This window comes from Haemaphysalis longicornis, unplaced genomic scaffold, assembly GCF_048455015.1.
Source record: "Haemaphysalis longicornis isolate Haplotype H1 unplaced genomic scaffold, Haemaphysalis longicornis Haplotype H1 scaffold_2, whole genome shotgun sequence".
In the NCBI taxonomy this organism is placed as follows: domain Eukaryota; kingdom Metazoa; phylum Arthropoda; class Arachnida; order Ixodida; family Ixodidae; genus Haemaphysalis; species Haemaphysalis longicornis.
Genome location: NW_027526295.1, coordinates 38970405 through 38989626, shown reverse-complemented (window position 1 = coordinate 38989626; position 19222 = coordinate 38970405). Strand labels below are relative to the sequence as shown.

Genomic DNA, 19222 nt, shown 5'->3' with positions numbered 1-19222 from the left:
CTATACCAAAGCACAAACGCCAAATAAGCAGTCAAAGAAAATTACATGCAAAGCCAAATTTAACTTCTAATGTCGGGTTGAATTGGTATATATGCAGTTATTTTGGAGCTGAGTTCTTCTGGGAAGGACCCAATGAGAACGCTAACGTCGTCAATGAAATGAAAGTAGTATGGGTTAGGGAAAACGGGTTATAATTTTTCGCTATGAAGCAAGGTGGCAGTGCCAAGGCCAGGAGGAACAAAACGCCAGCTCCGCTGTCAGCACTACTGTGGTTATGATGCCTGGCCAGGCGCCGGAAGCAAAACATAAAAAAAACATCCCCAAAACATGATTTTCCTGTTTATGTTCACTATGTATTTTCTCATTTGACAGTACATGTTCCCTAAGCTCGAATGTGTACAATAATAAGTGTAAAACTTACCGCAGTAGGCTTTCAGGGCAGACGCTGTCGACCTGAAACCATGTTCTTCATCAGAAGGTCGTACAGTCGCAATGACAGAAAACATCGGAAGCGGGTTGTCAAACACATTGTTGAATTCTCTATGATTCGGAAATTTGCTTCACAGTATTCACGATAAAGTCACGTCTTGCGATTGCTGTCAAAATTAGCACCTATAGCCTGGTTACACTCGATGTTTCAGTGCCCAAAGTATTAGCGTGTTGAATCGGCCATCCTGGTATCTGTCGTACAAAGCTAGCACGTGGTTCACGCCTCCATGGAACAAAGAAACGCTATTCCAGACGCCGCAGCTATATTCCAAATCTTCTGTGTTTGGATGATGGCGTACAGCTTAGCATTTATTGTCTACCGCAGATAATATATAAATTGGTCCTCTCCAGTATTTTCTGCTCAGGTGTATGGTACGTAAATGTAATATAAAGGACGATTTTGTAGCAAGTGCAATGTCCTACTTCGAGATACATTTGCAAAATATCCCCGATTTTTCTGGTGTAGCTTTCAGTTCATCAAATCTCTTTTCTTTCGTTGCCCTGAAAAAAAGTTTCTTTCCGTTTCTCTTCCCGAACAAAAAAAAATGGTTCGTAACCGTTCGTAACGGTTTTTACGTCAAATAAACAAAGAATGCTTAATATCATTAATAAATCGTAACTGATAAATAATTTAATTAAAACTTCATAAATTATGTGTTTACGTCTCATAACTACGATATGATTAAGAGAGACTCAGCAAAAAACTTCGAAGCAAAATAACAAAAAAAACAGTATTTGTTTGCCCTAAGTTTGAATCCTGCATTATCTTTGAGTGAGCACAATTTCAGAAGCAGCAGATAATCACGTGTACTCTCCGACAAGCGATACCGCTGATCCCACCAAACAAACTTCAGTGCAAAAATGCCCTCTCCACAGTGACTTCTGTGGCCAAGGACCACTTGTGCTAACATGTATAGCTCCGGTTGCCACTCTTTGCGCTCTTCCCACAATTTCAACGTATTTGTGCTCATTGAATGCCCGGCTCTTTGTCGAGCATTGTTAGCAAAAGTACCATGTTCGCTCATCCTGGCTCGCTTGCCAAATGCGATTCGGTGCCAGCCTCAGCTTCGTACGTTTTTAGAAACGCTTCGACGGCGTCTTACGGTTATTCAGAAGGGGGTGCTGCGGTGCTCTCTGAAATGCCGCTGCTGCATTGCTTCTGCTGAAGGGCTGTGAAGGATGTGATTCGCTTCCAGGTTTTGCACAAATGCATCCTCGCTTGATATTTTTAAACAGGTGCCATAAGAAGGCGATAAAGGCGGTTCATGTACAATGCAGCACAAGACATTAGTACTGCAGATATTTTGTTCTCGTTTCTTCATGTACTGAACCAGGGCCTTTGCCAGTGGGGATGGTATCGCTGATGTCTTCATGGAACACGTATGCCAAGCACCATAGAAATCTCCGATTGCCTGTTGTTCTGACTGAAGCACATTCGTGGCTTCTTGTGCTGACTTAAGAGATTGCATCAGCACTTCTACTGTTGCCCACATGCTGTCAGTTCATCTTGCGGTCTCTTCGTGTGAAAGGAAGTCTTTAGCGAAGTCCTTCAGTTAAACGAACCCGGTCAACATATTCAATGTCGACATCCAGCGTGTCGGGCAATTCATAAAAGGTTTCCTTAGCCCTAGCTTTTTTATCAAGCCCATTGCACTTTGTACGCGTAGTTTCTTCACCAGTGCGTGACACTGTGCAAGGAGGGTGTTTGAACCGGAGTCCTTAAGAGCATCGCTGACTGCCAGTTGCAGCGTATGCGCAGCAGACTTGACGCCTAAGTGAAAATCGGCTCCATCACGACAAAGGCGCTCGGCGACTGCTGAATCGTCCAGCAGAGAGCCGCAATATCCAAATTCAGAAACGTCTTCCCCAGCTCTCGTCGGGGCCGGTCTTGTGGAGAGAGAGCTCCTCGCAGGCGACCGACGCAGCCGCGCCGGACCGGTTTCCCCGCGGCCCGCACTGACTGTGCAGCCGGCCTGCCTACAGAACCCTTCTGCCCACGCTTCCCACCGGCCAACTAAGTGAAAACTTCTTTTTTCTCCATGGAGACTCCTCAGCGCTACCGCATGGCGTAGAAGACTTCGCTTCAGCCTTGGAGAAAATAACCGACCTGAGAACGATCGATTGCCTTGGACCATTTTAGTACAGCCATGTTTGGCTGATGACTTTTTCTTCGGAGAAAAACATGGAAACACTGGCGGCCCGGACGGACATAACCGTGAAAGGGAAACGTTGCTTGGTCATAAACCCAAACCAACGCGCGGTTGCCGTAGAAGTGCAGTGGCTTCCTCCAAAAGTACCCGACGAATTGATCGTGTGGCAGCTGGAACGCTTCGGCAAAGTGCAAAGTGTGGTGCGGGACGGCTGGAGAAAGCCGGGGTTGTCGCACATGACCGGAACCAGCAGGGTTTACCATGTAATCTCGAAGAGCCCAACAGCACTGGAAGGCGTTCCCCATTAGGCCACAGTTCAAGGATGCCCTATACTCATCGATGTGGCTGGCCGGCCGGCACTGTGCCTGCGGTGCTACTACACCGGGCAGTACCGCAGGAGCTGCAGAAGGGCCTGGTACCGCGAGAGCTGCTTCGGTGACGACCAGGCGCGTGCACGATGTCATACGCAGCCAGGGCGAAGCAACGAGCGCCCGCTCGGCCCTGGCCAAAGGAAGTTATGGACACTGATGACATGGCGGCCATGATGAACTTTACGGATCTGGATAAAACCGATTCCGCTGAAGGGTCAGCTAACCCCCCCCCAGCCCGCCCGGACCTTCTCCCCCTCCCAAACAACCTCCCGCAGTGGAGGAAATCAGCGAAGCCCGCGAGGGAGAGGACAGCAGTGGCAAGGAGGAGCAGCCAGCCCGGCAAAAACAGAAACAACCTCCCCCTCCCGCAGTAGAGGAAACCATCAAATCCCGGGAAGGAAAGGACAGCGGTGGATGAGAGGAGAGCCAGCCCGGGAACAACAGAAACAACCTCTGGAAGACCCCTCTCCGAGCGTGGACTCGTCGGCACAGCTAACATTCCCTCCCCCGGAGGCCCCCACAACAAAGAACCCCCAGCCAGCCCCCCAGGAGCCTGAAAGGACAATCCAGACGCGCCGGAAGTCCCGCGACAGGGCAGGGATCAAGGCCGGACAAGGATAAAAGAACCCCGATGGGCTCAGCCAAACGCAGCCAAGGTGAGCACCTTCCACACAAGGAGCCTTCCCCAACCCAGACTAACCAAAACAAAAATTAGTACAACTCCTACTTACCAATGGAACTGCAGAGGAATCAAAAACAAATTTGGAGAGCTTCACCTCCACATCGACAAGCTTGACCCAAAACCTTCCGCCATTGCCCTTCAGGAAACTAACGGGAGACCCAAATTGTCCGGTTACATTAGGTGCGCAGACCCCACCGAAAAGAATACAGCACTCTTAGTCCACAGCAATATTGCTGCGACACAACACGTCACTCCCCAACCTGGTTGTGAACACGTTCTACTCGAAATCCACAACCGCAGCATAGCAGCGAGCAAAACATTTTTGTCTTCAACGCCTACTGCCACCCATCGAAAAAGGATCCCGATTTCAAAAACACATTCTATTACTGCCTACAAGCGGCGACCAAGAGACCATTAATAATCTTAGGAGATTTTAATGCCCCCCACACACAATGGGGATACCGCTACAAATCCAATCGAGGCAAACAACTCACTGAAGCAATAGAACAACCCGGAATTACAATCTTCGACGAACCGGGCACCCCCACGCGCATGGGCACGAGTACGTCTAGGGACGGCACCCCGGACCTGTCCCTCCTAAACTGGCACCTGGACGTGACATGGCAGAGCATCGTCACAAACCTCGGGTCTGATCATGACATCATCAGCCTAACAATAAGGGGGCCAAACCACAGAAAACGTGGGTCAGGCCCGAATAACAGCATCTTGAGGAACACCGCGAACTAACAGGGGCACAATAAGATAGAAGTGGACAAGACTAGCGCTGACTTTCAATTCGATTTATTGGAAAAGACGTAACTACTTATACATACAAAGAATCCTCATCCCCCACTACGCCACATGCCCACACCAGCAAGTACACCAACTCGCCAAACTCGCCACCCTGCTACCGAATAACAGACTGGGACCAGATCCGAAAAAACACTACGGACAACGAGAATCCCGAGCCAACAATTGAAATGGCGCCACGGACATATCAAGCCTGGGCCAAGGAGCACCTTGAGTTGCTCGACAAATATACGCAAAAGATAGCCACCACTGTCATAACCCCGTACGTTGACAGTTTACTCGCACAAATATGGGAAACTCGACACGCGCTGACTAAATGATTCAAGAGACAAGGGCACAAAGAAGCTTTGCAGGCGCATCCACAACCTCAACAGACAGCCAAGGGTCCCAGTTCTGCAGGGAGAACTGGTTGAAGCTTTACGACGGCTTAAAAGGAACCCTATCAACCAGAAAAATACGGAATCTCCTCCGGCATATGATCAATCAACTAAATGGCAAAAGTGCAAGCAACCGCAACTTCAAGCGCACGCTCAACAGCTACACAGGGGGTAGTGACCAACTGATCTACGACCTCAAAAACAAGTATATACAGACAGAAAAGAGCAACACGCCTCTCCCCGACTACGAGGGAACGTCAAACCAAGACCTTGACCTCCCGGTTTCAGACCAACAGCTCACTGCGGCAACTGACGAATCCAACCAAGGAAGCGCACCCGACAGAGACACCATCACCTACCGGTTACTCAACAACCTCAGCGACAAGAGCCGCCTAGAACTCCTAGACCACATCAACAACGCCTGGAAACAAGGAATACTACCCAAAGAGTGGAAAGAAGCCGAGGTCTGGTACATACCGAAACCGGGATAAACACCACACATCGATAACCTGCGACCCACCTGACTCACCTCCTGCGTGGGAAAGGTCGTTGAACGAATGGTTCTTAGACGTCTCCAACGACACTTGTACTCCACTGGACCGATGCCGATAACCATGTACGGTTTTCGCGAGCATCTCAGCACCAATGACGTCCTCCTGCAACTTCCCGCACTTGTCATCAAAAGAGCAAAAAACCAAATGCCAAGAGCCATCCTGGCCCTCGATCTTAAAAGGGGCTTTTGACAACGTCACTCACGCCAGCATACTCCGCAACCTCAACAAGACAGGATGCGGCGAGAAAATATTCAAATACACCAAAGTCGTCCTCAACAACCGCGCAGTAGTCATCAAGATTGGAGAGGACAAGTCGCAGTCGGTCCAGCTGGGCCACAGGGCCACCCCACTAAAGTCTGTCTTTTCGCCCATGCTCTTTAACCTGGCCCTCCTCCCCGTTTCGACCATCCCTGACACTATAGAAGGAATAGACCACCCACTCTACGCAGATGACGTCACCATATGGACCTCCAAGGCGGGATCCGACGGATGGATGGAAGAAGCCCTTCAACACGCAGCAAACATGGTCCAAGAAAACGCGTAATCATGTGGTCTCAGCGGCTCTCCCTAAAAATCTTAACTCTTCGTTATAACGCCAAGCAGAAAAAAGAGCGAAAGGCCTTCTATGACCCTCACCGTCGACGGCACCGACATCAAACCTATAAATCAAGTGCGGATCCTAGGTTTACTCATTCAAGAAAACGGCAAGGCCGGGGCGGTGATCGCCAAACTCAATACGGCATCGGATCAGATCATCAAGATGATTCGGCGAGTAACCAGTCGTCAAATGAGGCTGGTTCAAGCCTTTGCAATATCCCGCATAGTATACTCCGCCCAATACCTCCAACTCCTCAAAAAAGATATCAACCAACTCGATGCAATAATAACAAAAGCTACCAAACTGGCCCTGGGCATCGCCGTCCACTCCATCAGTGAAAACCTCCTGGGCATGGCCAAGCACAACACCGTCCGCGAACTAACAGAGGCCCATCCCTCCAACCAACGACACCGACTCGGCCAGGCCCCAACGGGACAAGCCGTACTAGCCAAAATCGGATGGCAGGTAGCCTACCACCAAGACAAAGCACCCATTCCCACTATCTGGACCACAATCATAAAAAGTAAACAAATCCCCCAAAACGTTAACACCGATCGCAACAAAGGTCGCCGAAAGGCCAGAGTGAAAGCCCCGCCCAAACTCCTGCAGAAAAATGACGGAATCCTCTACACAGATGCCTCACTTCCCACGGGCAGTACATCGGCAACGATAGCCGTCACGATAATTGGCAAGCCCATCTGCTGCGCTTCCCTCGTCACGCCCTTCCCCGAAGAGGCCGAGGAAGGGGCCATAGCGATAGCCCTTGCTCAACCCGGCTACAAGACCATCATCACGGACTCCCAGACAGCATACAGGAATTACAGAAAAGGGTGGGTGTCTATCACAGCGAACCGCATTCTCCGAAAGACTGACCCTCCAAATGTCAAAACCGAGCTTCTATGTGTCCCCACGCACTCCGAAGTCGAGAGCAATGAGTTCGCCCATCAGCAGGCCCGCGAAGCTACCCTCCGGGCCGAGGAAGCTGCAGAACAACCCATTACTAGCTACCGCGAAATACAACGCCACTACAGGGAGGGTAGGGCGCGTTCCCCCCACCTGCCCACTCCCTTGCTCGACTAGGACAATGCATCTATCGGCAAATTTAAGCCGGGTCCTTTCCACACTCTGTACTTCAAAGCAAAATTTACCCCGTGCGTTACGACAAGTAATGCCATTTCTGCAAACGACTCGGCACGCTCCGCCACGTAATTGGAGAGTCCGAATTTTCTTACACCGTCCCCCCTCCTCTCCACCCCAGCAACAACGCTTGATTGATTGATTGATTGATTGCTATTTGTTTCCCCTTTGTAGCGGGGTTATGACATGTCATCTTACCTCTTGGTTTTATACAAGCGCTGCTTAGGGCAGGTACAATAGCTTATTAGGCACAAAATACTTTTTTTTCCTTTTACAGGTGGTAACTGTCCTAGGCAATATTCTCTTCTCTGCTTTTCATCCACCAGCATTCTAATCTTCTTTTCGTACCCTAGACAGCCTTATAGTTAACTTCCTCTGTTATACCATTAAATCCTACCTTTAAATTTTAAAGCTTCTGAAAGCCCAATATTTTCTTTATGTAGATTTGGATGGCTACCTTCACATTATAGCACTATGTGCCGCATAGTTCCTCTTTCTTTTCCGCAGACCACGTATACCCCATTATTTTGTGAATACTTCCCCACAAAACGCTTAGTTCGCAGGCAACCTGCTCTAGCCTCAAAAAGCAACCCATGAAGCACATGACTGTTCGGCCTTACTCAAGCCGGTGTACTTTGGCCGGCCGGTGATTTTATGCCCGGCCTTTCTGCGGCAACCATGTTCGGCCCGTGTCCAAATGTGGGCCTTTTGGCCGTATACGGCCGTACTCCCATCACTGTCCAACGGCCAGTGTCCGTCGGCCAGTCGACCGGCTTACGTTCATTCGGCCAGATTCCAGCCGTAGGGCTCCGGTCATTCCAAAGCCACCCGTGTGCGGCCGAAGTACGGCCACCGGAGGACAGCCGAGATGCGGTCGTCGGACTCCAGCCGGACTAAAGCTGCCGGAAGTTCGGCCGTGCTACGGGCATTGTAGTTTAGCCACAGTACGTTAACGGTACTGAGGCCGGTGGACGACCACTGCATGCAGCGCACGCAGATGACTCAATCGCGCTGTACAGCAGCACAAACCCACCATATTGGGTACACTGCACCCACATCAAAGTGAGCCCGCGCGCAACCACCAGCCGTCCAGCCTCCAGCGCAGCCTGGCTTAATTATCAGCGTCAGTTTACACAAAAATTAATTTATTAAACAGTGCTCACAAATGGTCGTTCCTTTAATTGCTGCTCCTCTTTTACTGTCGAATACAGCAAATATTCATTTCTTCGCAGAGCTGGAATAGATGTATTGTCCAGGTCCTAATATCTTCTGTGGGGCGGCGTACCTGTAATAAACAAGGAAGGATGGGGGGGGGAGCGGAAGGCGCATACTTTAGTGGGTTGAATTTCACAAAGATGAAAGTGCCGCTTGTAGGCAATTTCTTTTAAGGCAACACTTTCATGATCTGACTAAATCAACTATTTTTACAACATCTGCTTGACCAGTTTTTTTTATATAAAACCGGTGGGTGCGAATGCCTTTACGAAGTGGTTCGGTACTCCACAAAACACTCACCAGCATTCAATATAATTTACTTCCCACAAAAAGTATGTCCAGTATTTGCCCATTTTTCTCGCAAAAAAATTTTCCACTCGATCAACTTTTCTGATCCTCCACAGGGCTGAACCCAGAAGAGATCAAAGAAGTATTTTCAGTTTCAATATATTTTGATGTTTTTTTCATGAGTTACGTGCACACTCCTTAATAGTCCAAAAGAAGTTAATTTTCCCCTACAGTCGTACTACGTTAAGAAAATTCTAGACCTGTTGCGAATGACGCCCTTCTTCAGATGGCTGCAGTTGTATCCCCCTGTGTTCACGCAAGGAAAGGCGTAAGACAAGAGTTTCATATTTTCTTTCAAACAAATAACTTAGCACTTGTAGTATTCATGTTAGAAACCTTGCATACTGCAACGAATAAAGCAATAAATATTTGATTGGTTAAGTTTGAATGCGTAGAGATCTCAACCCGTCGGAGGCGAACTTGCGGCTCCCCAACTTTATTTATTTATTTATTTATTTAATTTTTCAGATTTATTTGCTTTTATTTTTTTGTTCAGTTTTTATTTATCTATTTATTTGATACCTGCTTGCCCTTGCATGCATTACAGCAGGGAGATATATAACACTAAGCATCAAATATGATACCAAATAACAAAATAATTCTACAAAGCGCGGTGAGAATCGTCATTATAAACAGTGGATAAAATCATACGTGGAAGATAATTGCACTCTCATCTTGATCTAAAATAAAATGAATCGCATAAGGCGTCACCTTAAAGGAAAGTTAATAATTTGCTTCAAGCTAGCGATCCCCCTTTGGGATATGTAGAATGGCTCTTGGATACACTTCTCCCCTTCTATTCCAGTTTTCGAATTATAGATATTACGAAAAAATTTCAACCTCAGGTTTCGTCTATGATCTTTCCCGTCTTACCATTTAAGTTTACTTTTACTTTCCCCCATCCTAAGTTGACAGTGCCAACACCTAATACAAATCGCACTGCCCTATTCTGTAAGTTTTCGAGCGTATCAACCAGGTCTTTGCTGTAGGGATCCTTGAAAACACATGCGTACTCCTGCATTGAGCGCATATGAGTGAAATACGGTTGTTCTTTTAAGTTAGGTGGAGGTTCGCTGAAATTTTATCTCGGAAAGCCAAAAACACGTGCAGCCGTAACTTTTATGTTGTGAACGTGCCTATTTCTATCACAACTCGTTAAATAAACTCTTCGTTATTTATATTCCCCGGCCGTTCATAAAGCAGTGTAATTTACTGTATACGAATTCAATTGGAATGAACGTTTTCTTGTAAAGTTGACCGTAACACACTTTTTAAGATTCAACAACTTTTCTGAATTAGCACACCAGGTTGTTATTAATTTAAATCATACTGCAAGTATTTTGAATCACGTTCATTCGCTATAGTTCTGTAAATTACACAGTCATTCGCGAACAATTTTAACAAAGATTTGAGGCCACACAAACAAAAGAGGGCCCGCAACTGAGCCTTGGGGAATTCCTGAGGTCACGGGAGCGTATCCGGACGAACAACCATTGAGAGCGACCAGCTGCTGTCTTAGAGAGATATACTCGGCTATCCATGCAATAACCAATTCATTCAGTTTATTTCCCGCGATGTACTAACAAGAAGGTGATATGAAACAGCGTCAAATGTTTTTTGGCACACAAGAAAATACTCAGCTACTTTGAGCTTATCCAAATCGTGTTTGTCCTTATCGTGTTTAAGCTTATCGTGTTTAAGCTTATCCAAATCCACGATTTGGCTAGAGCCGACGAAATCCTTGCTTGCTAGGATGCTGGCGATTTTGTTTAACCAAATTAGACATTTCCCAAGTGTAGCTAATCTCAATTTAAAACAACGCAACTAAAATAACATCCAGGCTTCGTCATTCACAAGGCTCTGTTGTTATGGCAAATTCAAAATAACACTTGGTTCTAAATAGCAAGTCATTAAATCCCATGAAGTAACATAGTGCAGGGCACGAAGTTGAGCCAACCAATGCACGAGCTTAGCCTCTTCTACGTTTATCACAAACAATATAGTGCACATTGTTTTTCGCAGTAATATTGTGAGGAGAATAGCCGGAAACTTGCGCTTTTGCGCCCCCTTGCCTTTCTTTGGTGGGGAGTCCTTGACATCGCGCCGGTTGAGCTCCTGCGTGGTGGCCGCTTGCTCGACACCCTTTAAGGCCACTTATTTTGGTGAACCACCGCCATCTCGGGTCGGACATCGCTGCCGGGTCGATGTCTCCAATGGTCTCCATTTCTTGAGGGGGCGAATAGCCGCGAGCTGATGCGTCGACGAAACCGACGGGCGAGGCGTTGTAGCGGCTATGACTGGTGAGGCTTAGCTCACTTGTCAGTGTGGCACAGTCTTCTTGTGGCCATAAATGGCATTTCGATGGCCTAAACGTTTCCCTGGTAATGTCCAGTGAGTCCTTGCACCCTGCCCGTTCACATAGAACACTCATTACTGTTTAACAAACGTAGTTCGTTCATTTAAAACGTAGAAACACCGAGCAGATGAAAAACGTGTGTGCGCCATTCGACTCCCTAACGGCTCTTTCTTCACTCAGGGAAAAACCGGTCCTACATCGGCGGGTCTTCTTCCAAGCAGGTCTGTGCATGAATTCTCGGCGCCCAGACGCGCGCCATTGTTCGCATAATGACGTAAAACCTGATACCTTACGAAGGCCGGTCACCTCTTGAACACCGGTTGCCGAAAATTCTGCGGCCGTTCGCTTGCCGTAATTCGGCCGAGGACCGCTAACCAAATGATAAACGTACATTCTGAGGCCGTAAGTCGGCCGGTCTCCTTTATAAGACCGGCTGCTTGAAGAAAACGAATATTCTGCCGCCGGACGCGCGGTTCACCGTTGAAAGAGCGAATGCGCGGCCGCCGAGCTACGGCCGGTCTCCTTTCGAAAACCAACTGCCACAAGAATACGGATACCCTGTGGCCGGTCGCTTGCCGTGCTTCGGCTGAACACCGCTTCCCGAAGGAAAAACGGATGCCCTAAAGCCGTACTCCGGCCGATTTCTTTCTCAACATCGGCAGCCGAAAGGCAACTGAATATCTGGCAGCCGGGCAGCTGCCGTTGTGCGCCTGAACACGGGCGGCCGGAGAAATACCGAAGCGCTGGTTGCCGAATGTTGGCCGCTCGTCGTATGATCAGCGGCTGCCAAAACCTGGATGCTGGCCGGACATGCCAGAAAGCGGCCATAGACGGGCCCGTCTTCGGACACACTTTCTGTGCCGCCTGGAAAAGTACTGCCCTGGAAATTATCGTAGACATTTTCCGTTAGGATGTTTAATTTCTCAGCCCTGTACATCTCTAACGACGTTTTAGCTACCATTTTTGCCTTCCATTTATTCGTTTCAACCTGCCTTGCCTCTTTTTCGGTTACCTTGGCTGTTTTGGATTCTCCACTGTTCTTTCTGTATTTTATCCTTATCCTTCTAGTCTTTCTTAACCACTGCGTGTCCACGCTTTTCAAGCAGAGGTACCTAAAAACCTTAGCTGCCCACCTTCGTTGATCCATTGCCCTCAACCTCATCACAAATAATATTTTACTCTGTGCTTCTGTAACTTCAAACGACGCCCAGACCATATCCTCCTGAACTGCTTCGTTAGTTCTTTTTCTATGCGCGCCTAAGGCCAAGCGCCCTACCGTTCTCTGGTTTACTTCAAGGCCTAATAGAACGTCTAAGTTTAAGCAGAGTACAGCATTCGCAAACGTGAGACCCGGAACCATTACCCATTTCCACATTCCTCTTACTACTTCATATTTGTTATACACCCACATAGCTCTATGCTTCATTAGAGCTGCATTTCGCTTTCCCTTAACCTTAAGTTGCTGCTCGGGAGTTCTTAAGCAGTAATCCGATTCGTTTATCCGCACTCGCAAATATTTATATTCCTTCACTTTAGGTAATTCGCTTTGCTGGATAGAACTACGTCAGTGGTAGCGTGTTAAGAACCATTATTCCTGATTTTTCTGCACTGAAATATAACGCGAGGTCGGTTGCTTCCTGGCCGCTAATATTTATTAGCTGCAGCATATCGGTTTGGTTATCAGTTGAAAGAAAATTGTCGTCTGCGTATAACATCCCAGAATAGGCTGTTGTAGCACTTCGCCTTCCAACATATGGGTTAGGCTAAACCCTATTTTCTTCCAGTTCGTTTTCCAACCCTGCCATGTAAAACATGAACAGAATAGGGCTCAAAGGACATCCCTGTTTTAGTCCCCGAAGGACGTTGACCTGGTGGGCGCATTTCTGTCCTTCCTATGTAAGGTGCACTGTATTGTCTCTATAGATCGCCATAAGGGACTGTATTAACTCGTCATCTAATCCCTGGAGTTTCAGCATTCTCCACACCCGTCCTCTGTTTACGTTGTCATATGCCCTTTTAATCTCCAAGAATGTAATCCATAGTGGTCTATGTAATCCATAGTGTGCTTTCGCAATTTAAATGCATTGCGTTATCACGAGCAAATTGCCACCCAGTCGCCTGTCTTGTCTAAGTCCATTCTGCAGTTCCCCAAGTATTTCATTTTCTTCCATTCATGCTTGAGTTTCTGATTTTATCGCGTGCATTGCGAATCTATACACCACTGACGTTACTGTGAGTGGCCTGTATGAATCAGTACTGGCTTTGTCTCATCTGCCTTTATATATAATTCATCCTACTTTCTAACCAGTCCTCTGGTATTTGTTTGGTTTCTATCCCCTTATCTATTGCCCTCATTAACGATTCCTTACTTTTAGGTTCAAGCAGATTTATCGGTTCCATTGGTATTCGGTGCGGGCCCACTGCTGTCTGGGGGGAAACCTTTTGCTCTGCTTTTTTCCAATGAAGGCTGCTCAAACTTATTTCTCTTTCCGCAGACTTCTGTGGCGTTGATGTTATCGGTGGAGGTTTTCCTACCACTATTGCCCTAAATGTCTCAGTAATCACTCGATGAATATGCGCCCACGCGTGCTCTCCTTCTATATGTTTCCCCTCTTCATCAATGAGGAATTCTTGATCTTTATCGTTTTTTGAGCTTAGTAATTTTACATGGTTCCAAAACTTCTTGGGTGATCTTTTGTCCTTCTTTCGTATTTCTGCCATCCATTGTTCGCTTTTCTGCTTGATCTTTGCTTCCACCATTTTCGGCACTTCTAGTTTTTTCCCACGGTAGATATCCCATTTCTCCTTCACTACCTCATGTTCAATACCTGTTCTTCTTGCTTCTCTACGTTCTCTCGACGCCTTTCTTCGCTGGTCAATAGCATCTTTTATTTCCTTATTCCCCCAGCTTCTCTGCTTTCTCTTCCCTTTCCATCGGTTTTGTTGCGTTGCTTCATTCATGTTACCCTTTACGAACGCAATCATTTCGTCGTTGTCGCAATTTTTGTCTGGGTATTTATTGATTTCATCTTACAATCTATCAGCGATAATCTTTACTGCTCATTGTTTAAATTAGATCCTCCTATTGTACCTATTTCTACATTTGTCGGGGTTACGCCTCCAAAGTGCAAGCTGAGGCGCTTGTGGTCGCTTCTTAAGCTGTCTGTTTCATTTTCATCTATCTTCATTTCCCGCAGCCTTCCGTATACTGTCTCGGATACTAAACAGTAGAGTATGCTGGACTGTCTGTTACCGCTTTCCCACGTTATTTGTCCGTCACACTTGCTTTCCGTGTTTACTATTACAAGCCGGTTTCCCTGACACAGATCTATCACTAGAAAACCGTTGTGGTCTGTGTATCCATCCAAACTTCTATATGGGCATTCATATCTCCAACTATGGTTATTTCGCATGAATCTTTGAAATCGTTTATATCTTTTCTCCAACAGTTTACCATTTTCTCATTTTCCTCCATAGCACTACTTCCGCTTCGCCAATTCACCACTCCTAACCATGTATTTTCCCCCTCTATGGTGCCTCTAACCCATAGATGCTTTTTACAGCTTTCATGCACTCTTTGCCAGTCGGTCCCTTGTTTAATGAGCATGCCAACACCTCCCCTTTCTTCATACCTGTGGTCCTGTTGCAACCTTCCCAGACATAATTATCTATGACAGGTGGGGACTCTAGGTCTCGGAGGTGAGTCTCGGGTATAGCGTACACGTCTATTCCTTCCCTTTCAAGTTGCTTTTGAATTTCCACCCACCTATCAGGCTTTCTGCCTCCCTGCATATTTATGTAGCTGAATAAATATTTATTGCATCAGTTTTTCTCTTTCCGCTTACGGGGTCTATTTTTGTCTTTTACAAAATTGTTGGCTCCATTGTTTCCACCTAAAATGCTTCTGTCAACGTTCTCAGTTACGTCTGTAGGTTCTCCGTTTAGCTCTAGGCCTGGCTGCCTCCTAGCGTTGAGAGTGCATGTGTCCCTTGCTTCCCCTTTGTCTCCAAGTTTTCCCTCCTTAGCTGTGTGGGGCACCCTAAAAAGCTACCGATCTCCCACCCAAGCGCCACCCCACCTTGTTTCCTAGCCTGGGGCTGAAGTGAATGCCCTCCCACTTAAAAGCTTGCCTATGTCCGATGCTGCCCACTAGCCTGTTCACGTCTATCACTTCAAGCCCAAGTTCCCTGCTGCACCTCATGATCTCGCTGTTAGCAGCGAGTACTGCCCGTTCGATGTGCAAGCCCTGCTTTATCACCTCCGGCACGGTACATACTTCAATGAGCACATTTGGGCCGTCGCCCGCAGGTCCTTTACCCCGTTGGCTATCTCCTGGCCAAGTTTTCTCTTCTCTCCTTTTAGAACATCGTTAAGCACCGCGGCAACCACCTCAAGGTTTCTAGCTTTACTAGACAGGGCCAGCTGCCCCTTCGCTGCAGTCATCACCGTCTGCATCGTTTGACCTGGGAAACACCCCACCTTCACACGCTGATCCCTCGTTAATCTTTCCACTATGGCAGTGCTGCTCCTCTTCATATTAGAGTCACCCGCATTGATAGCCAGCTATCATCTGCCACGTGCCATTCTTTACTGGTACCCGGCTTATCGACTGGTTTTACTGGCCTATCTTGCAGCACGTGGGAGTAGCTGTTGCCTTAAGTTGCTTCCACCCCCGGTGTCACCTCGGTGCATGGCTCCGCTTCGCTGCATGGGCCGAGGTTTTCGTCATTTGTTGGCGAAATGGCGCTCGTATTCATTCCTCTCAGCTCCTTCTAACTTTCCCTCAACGGCCCTCTGTTCACCGCGTTCGTTACTTAGCGCTGCCTCCAGTTGTGCAACCCGCTTAGCTAACCCAACCCCGAGTTATCCGCTTCTACGCGTTCTAGCAGCGACACCACTAAGCATACCCGACACGTACCTGCCCCTTCGTCTGCCCCGCCGCCATCGCGCTGAAACTCCTCTGCGTCTACCTGCCGCGGACACTCTCTACGCGTCACCTCGGCTCAAAAACCCGACACAACGAGAAATAGCCACGCAGGTAAATACTCAGCTTCGGCTGTCCTCCACTGTCTCTTGCGTTTCGCTGTCCTTCACTGTAGAAACACGCTGTTGTCGGAGCACCTCAAAAGCACGTCCGAACAGGTCGACTGTGCACTGCGCACGGCTATCGATTCACTTGAACGATGGGAGACTTTGCTGCTCAGCCCCGCCCTGGAGGACCAGACTTTACTGATCGCCAGGGGCCTGGACGTGCGAAGAGCATATGGAGCCCGTAAAGAGGGCCCCACTCCCTCTGGCGCATAACGGCGCCAGAATTGTTCTCTCAATAAAGTCTTTTCTCTCCAAATTCAGGGTAGCCGCTATGATCCTCCTCGTCTGAACTGGAAGCGTTGGGTTCATCGTCTATTTCACTGAGAAGGCGAGCAGCCTTTAGCATGTTTCCACCATTGTCAGTTGTGACACTGTACACCTGGGTGACACAGAGGTCGTAGCGAGCCCGAGTGTTTTTCACCGGTAATCTCAAATGCTCAGCAGTGTGCCTATCGTAAAGCTACTTCATAGCCAGTGCTTGAAAAATTAGTGGTCCATTTTCGGCATACTGTGCCTTGATGCCAAGCAGAGCCCTGTCAGGTCCCAACGCTCTCTCCATTTTTAAAGAAAACATTCGATTTTTCAGCGAGTGCGAAATTTTTTCTGGCTTGCTTTTTGCTTCTTCCTGGACCCTGTCCTTTACAGTCTCTGCGGTGATGGCTCGCTTAGCAATGAGAGGTTTCAGGACTGGATCGATTATTTTCCTAAAGCCGGAGTCATCAATTAGCCGAAATGGCCGAGCGTTTCTTGTGACTAGTTTAGCACTGGTATTCATGATGCTGTCTTCGGTTATTTCCAGCGAAACACACTTCGATGAAATGGTATAAACGTGTTCTGTATATCCATTGCCTGTTCTTTGCCGCAGAAGAGCCTTCCGCCTCTTCAGACGCAACACGCTTTGTAGAGTGGGCTTTGGCGGCCTGAATGTTGTCGCACACTTTAATGTGGTGTCGCTGCAAATGACGCTCGAGGTTCTCGCCATGCTCGCCCGATACAACGTGCTGGCATTCGTTAATCTGGCATGTCGATGTCTTTGAGACGCTGTCATACTAGAAATACCGTCGACCAGGATTTGTTCTGCCGCGTCCCATCTGGATTAGCTGTCAACCTTGTTACGAGGCGCTTGGGAGGTGGCCGAAAATCCACAGTGTTCGCTTGGAGATAGTCGTAACAACGTCAGTAACGAAACACACTGCAGGGATGTCACGCCTTCTCTTTGCATGTTCCACCGAACAGGAAAAATGACATAAAAAAAGGTAGGCGTTAGTGGTAAAGGGAAAAAACGAGTTTGCCGGCTAGTCTTTGCTCGAAGCCATCTGGTGGAAAATAAAGTTGCTGACGCATGCGCAGTAACTCTGTTGCAAGCTGTCAATGGTGCAGACACCAATCCACCGCACTGTTGACAAGGCAAATGGTACTGCGGGAATTCAACATGATGGAGCTAGCGACGCGATGTGGACGTACAAAGGGCGACAACGCTGCCTTGACCGTGCATTTCTTTGTATCGTGCAGATATTTCCCGTGAACGGAAAACCATTTTAATATTTTGGTTTCACTCCGGAAAGAAATAATATATAAAGTTTCGGTTACGTTTTCGTTCCGGTCAAAAATATCGTTGTTTTGTTTTTCATTTTTCGCTTTCGTTCCTTTCCGACACATTGCTTCAGATTCGCTCACCGGTTTCTTTCGGCGGCCTGTGTTGCAGTTTCCTAAAACGCGTTATCTAACATCAGCAATAAACCTTGTAAAAGACACTAACACACCTTTGCCGCAACGACTATATTACACAAAAGTTGAAACTTAAGTTCGTTGGTACGTATCTTTGAGGGTAAGCGGCAGCGCAACGAACCATGGGATGCGGAAGAGACAAAAACATGCGTTTGCATGCATTAACGACCGTTGGCACGAACACACTAATGCGTTCAATGGGAGGAGCAGGAGGTAGCCTTTATTGTGGCAGGAAGACTCTACGTCAAGTGGGAGAAGGGGAAGTAGAAGGGGGGGGGGTTGTAACTTCGGACATCCGAAATGCGTACAGTTCGACCCAAAACAGGTGGGCTCCTTAAGAATGCTGAAGAGGCCGCGTGGGGTGAGGAGAGCAGGCTCACGACTCTAGACTGCTCGCGATAGACCGCTTTTTAGGGAAAAGTGTGCAATTAAAGCCAGCATGGAGGGTTCCAGTGTACGAGGGTGGATGTAAAGAGAGGCTGTATTTGGAGGAGGCTTGAAGGTTCTGTAGACTGTCGGCGGGCACCTTGCTGCGCATAGCAAATTGTATGGCTGAACCCAGTTGTTTGAAATTTCAGCAGCTTGGGATGATATCGGATGCAGAAGATACGGGATATTTTGGATGCGTTTTGCATTGTGGAGTACGGTGAACGTTGTGTTAGTGCTCCGAGTGCCTCACTCACCTAAAAAGAGATCTGCTATCTGAGAACTAGACACGTGTGTGCCCTCACTATTGCTGTGCTTTTTCTAGGAATGACTCTGACGCAGTTTTATCTTGATGATGCTGAATGAAGATTGAAAGTGGTATCCCCTTTGTAGAGGGGAGATGGCGTCTCATGATACAAAATAAACAAAAAAGAAACTAATATCCCCATGTTTCACACTCTTCATTTATTACCAGCGCTGCTCTTAGGGCAGGCACAAAAAAGTTATTAGGCACAAAATAATTCTTTTTTTCTGTTACAGGTGGTAGCTGTCCAAGGCAATATTCTCCTCTCTGCTTTTCGTCCACCATCATTATAATATTTTTTGGTCACCTCAACAGCCTTAAAGTTAACTCCCTCTTTGGTGTCCTTAAAACCCAGGGCTTCTGCAAGCCGAATATTTTCCTCTAGATTTGGATGGATACCCTCGCCTTCTAACACTCTGTTCCGCTAAGTTTCTGCTTTTATCCGCAGCCCATGCATACCCCATCATTTTCTGTATGCTTCCCCAAAACGCTCTTAGTTCGCAAGCACCCTCTCTAGCCTCAAAGAGCAAAGCACTGCCTTTAGAATTATCGTAAAAGTTCTACTTCCTGATGTGTCATTTCTCAG

The 19222-nt window shown here is 47.5% G+C and overlaps 1 long non-coding RNA gene and 1 pseudogene across 1 annotated transcript in view; one reads left to right on the top strand and one right to left on the bottom strand.

The window, feature by feature from the left end:
- The window catches only part of LOC144167067 (uncharacterized), a 140542-nt gene that overhangs the window by 87585 nt on the left and 33735 nt on the right, over positions 1-19222 (top strand). The gene's annotated exons all lie outside the window — the stretch shown is intronic.
- LOC144170897 (uncharacterized) lies at positions 1234-17269 on the bottom strand (annotated as a pseudogene).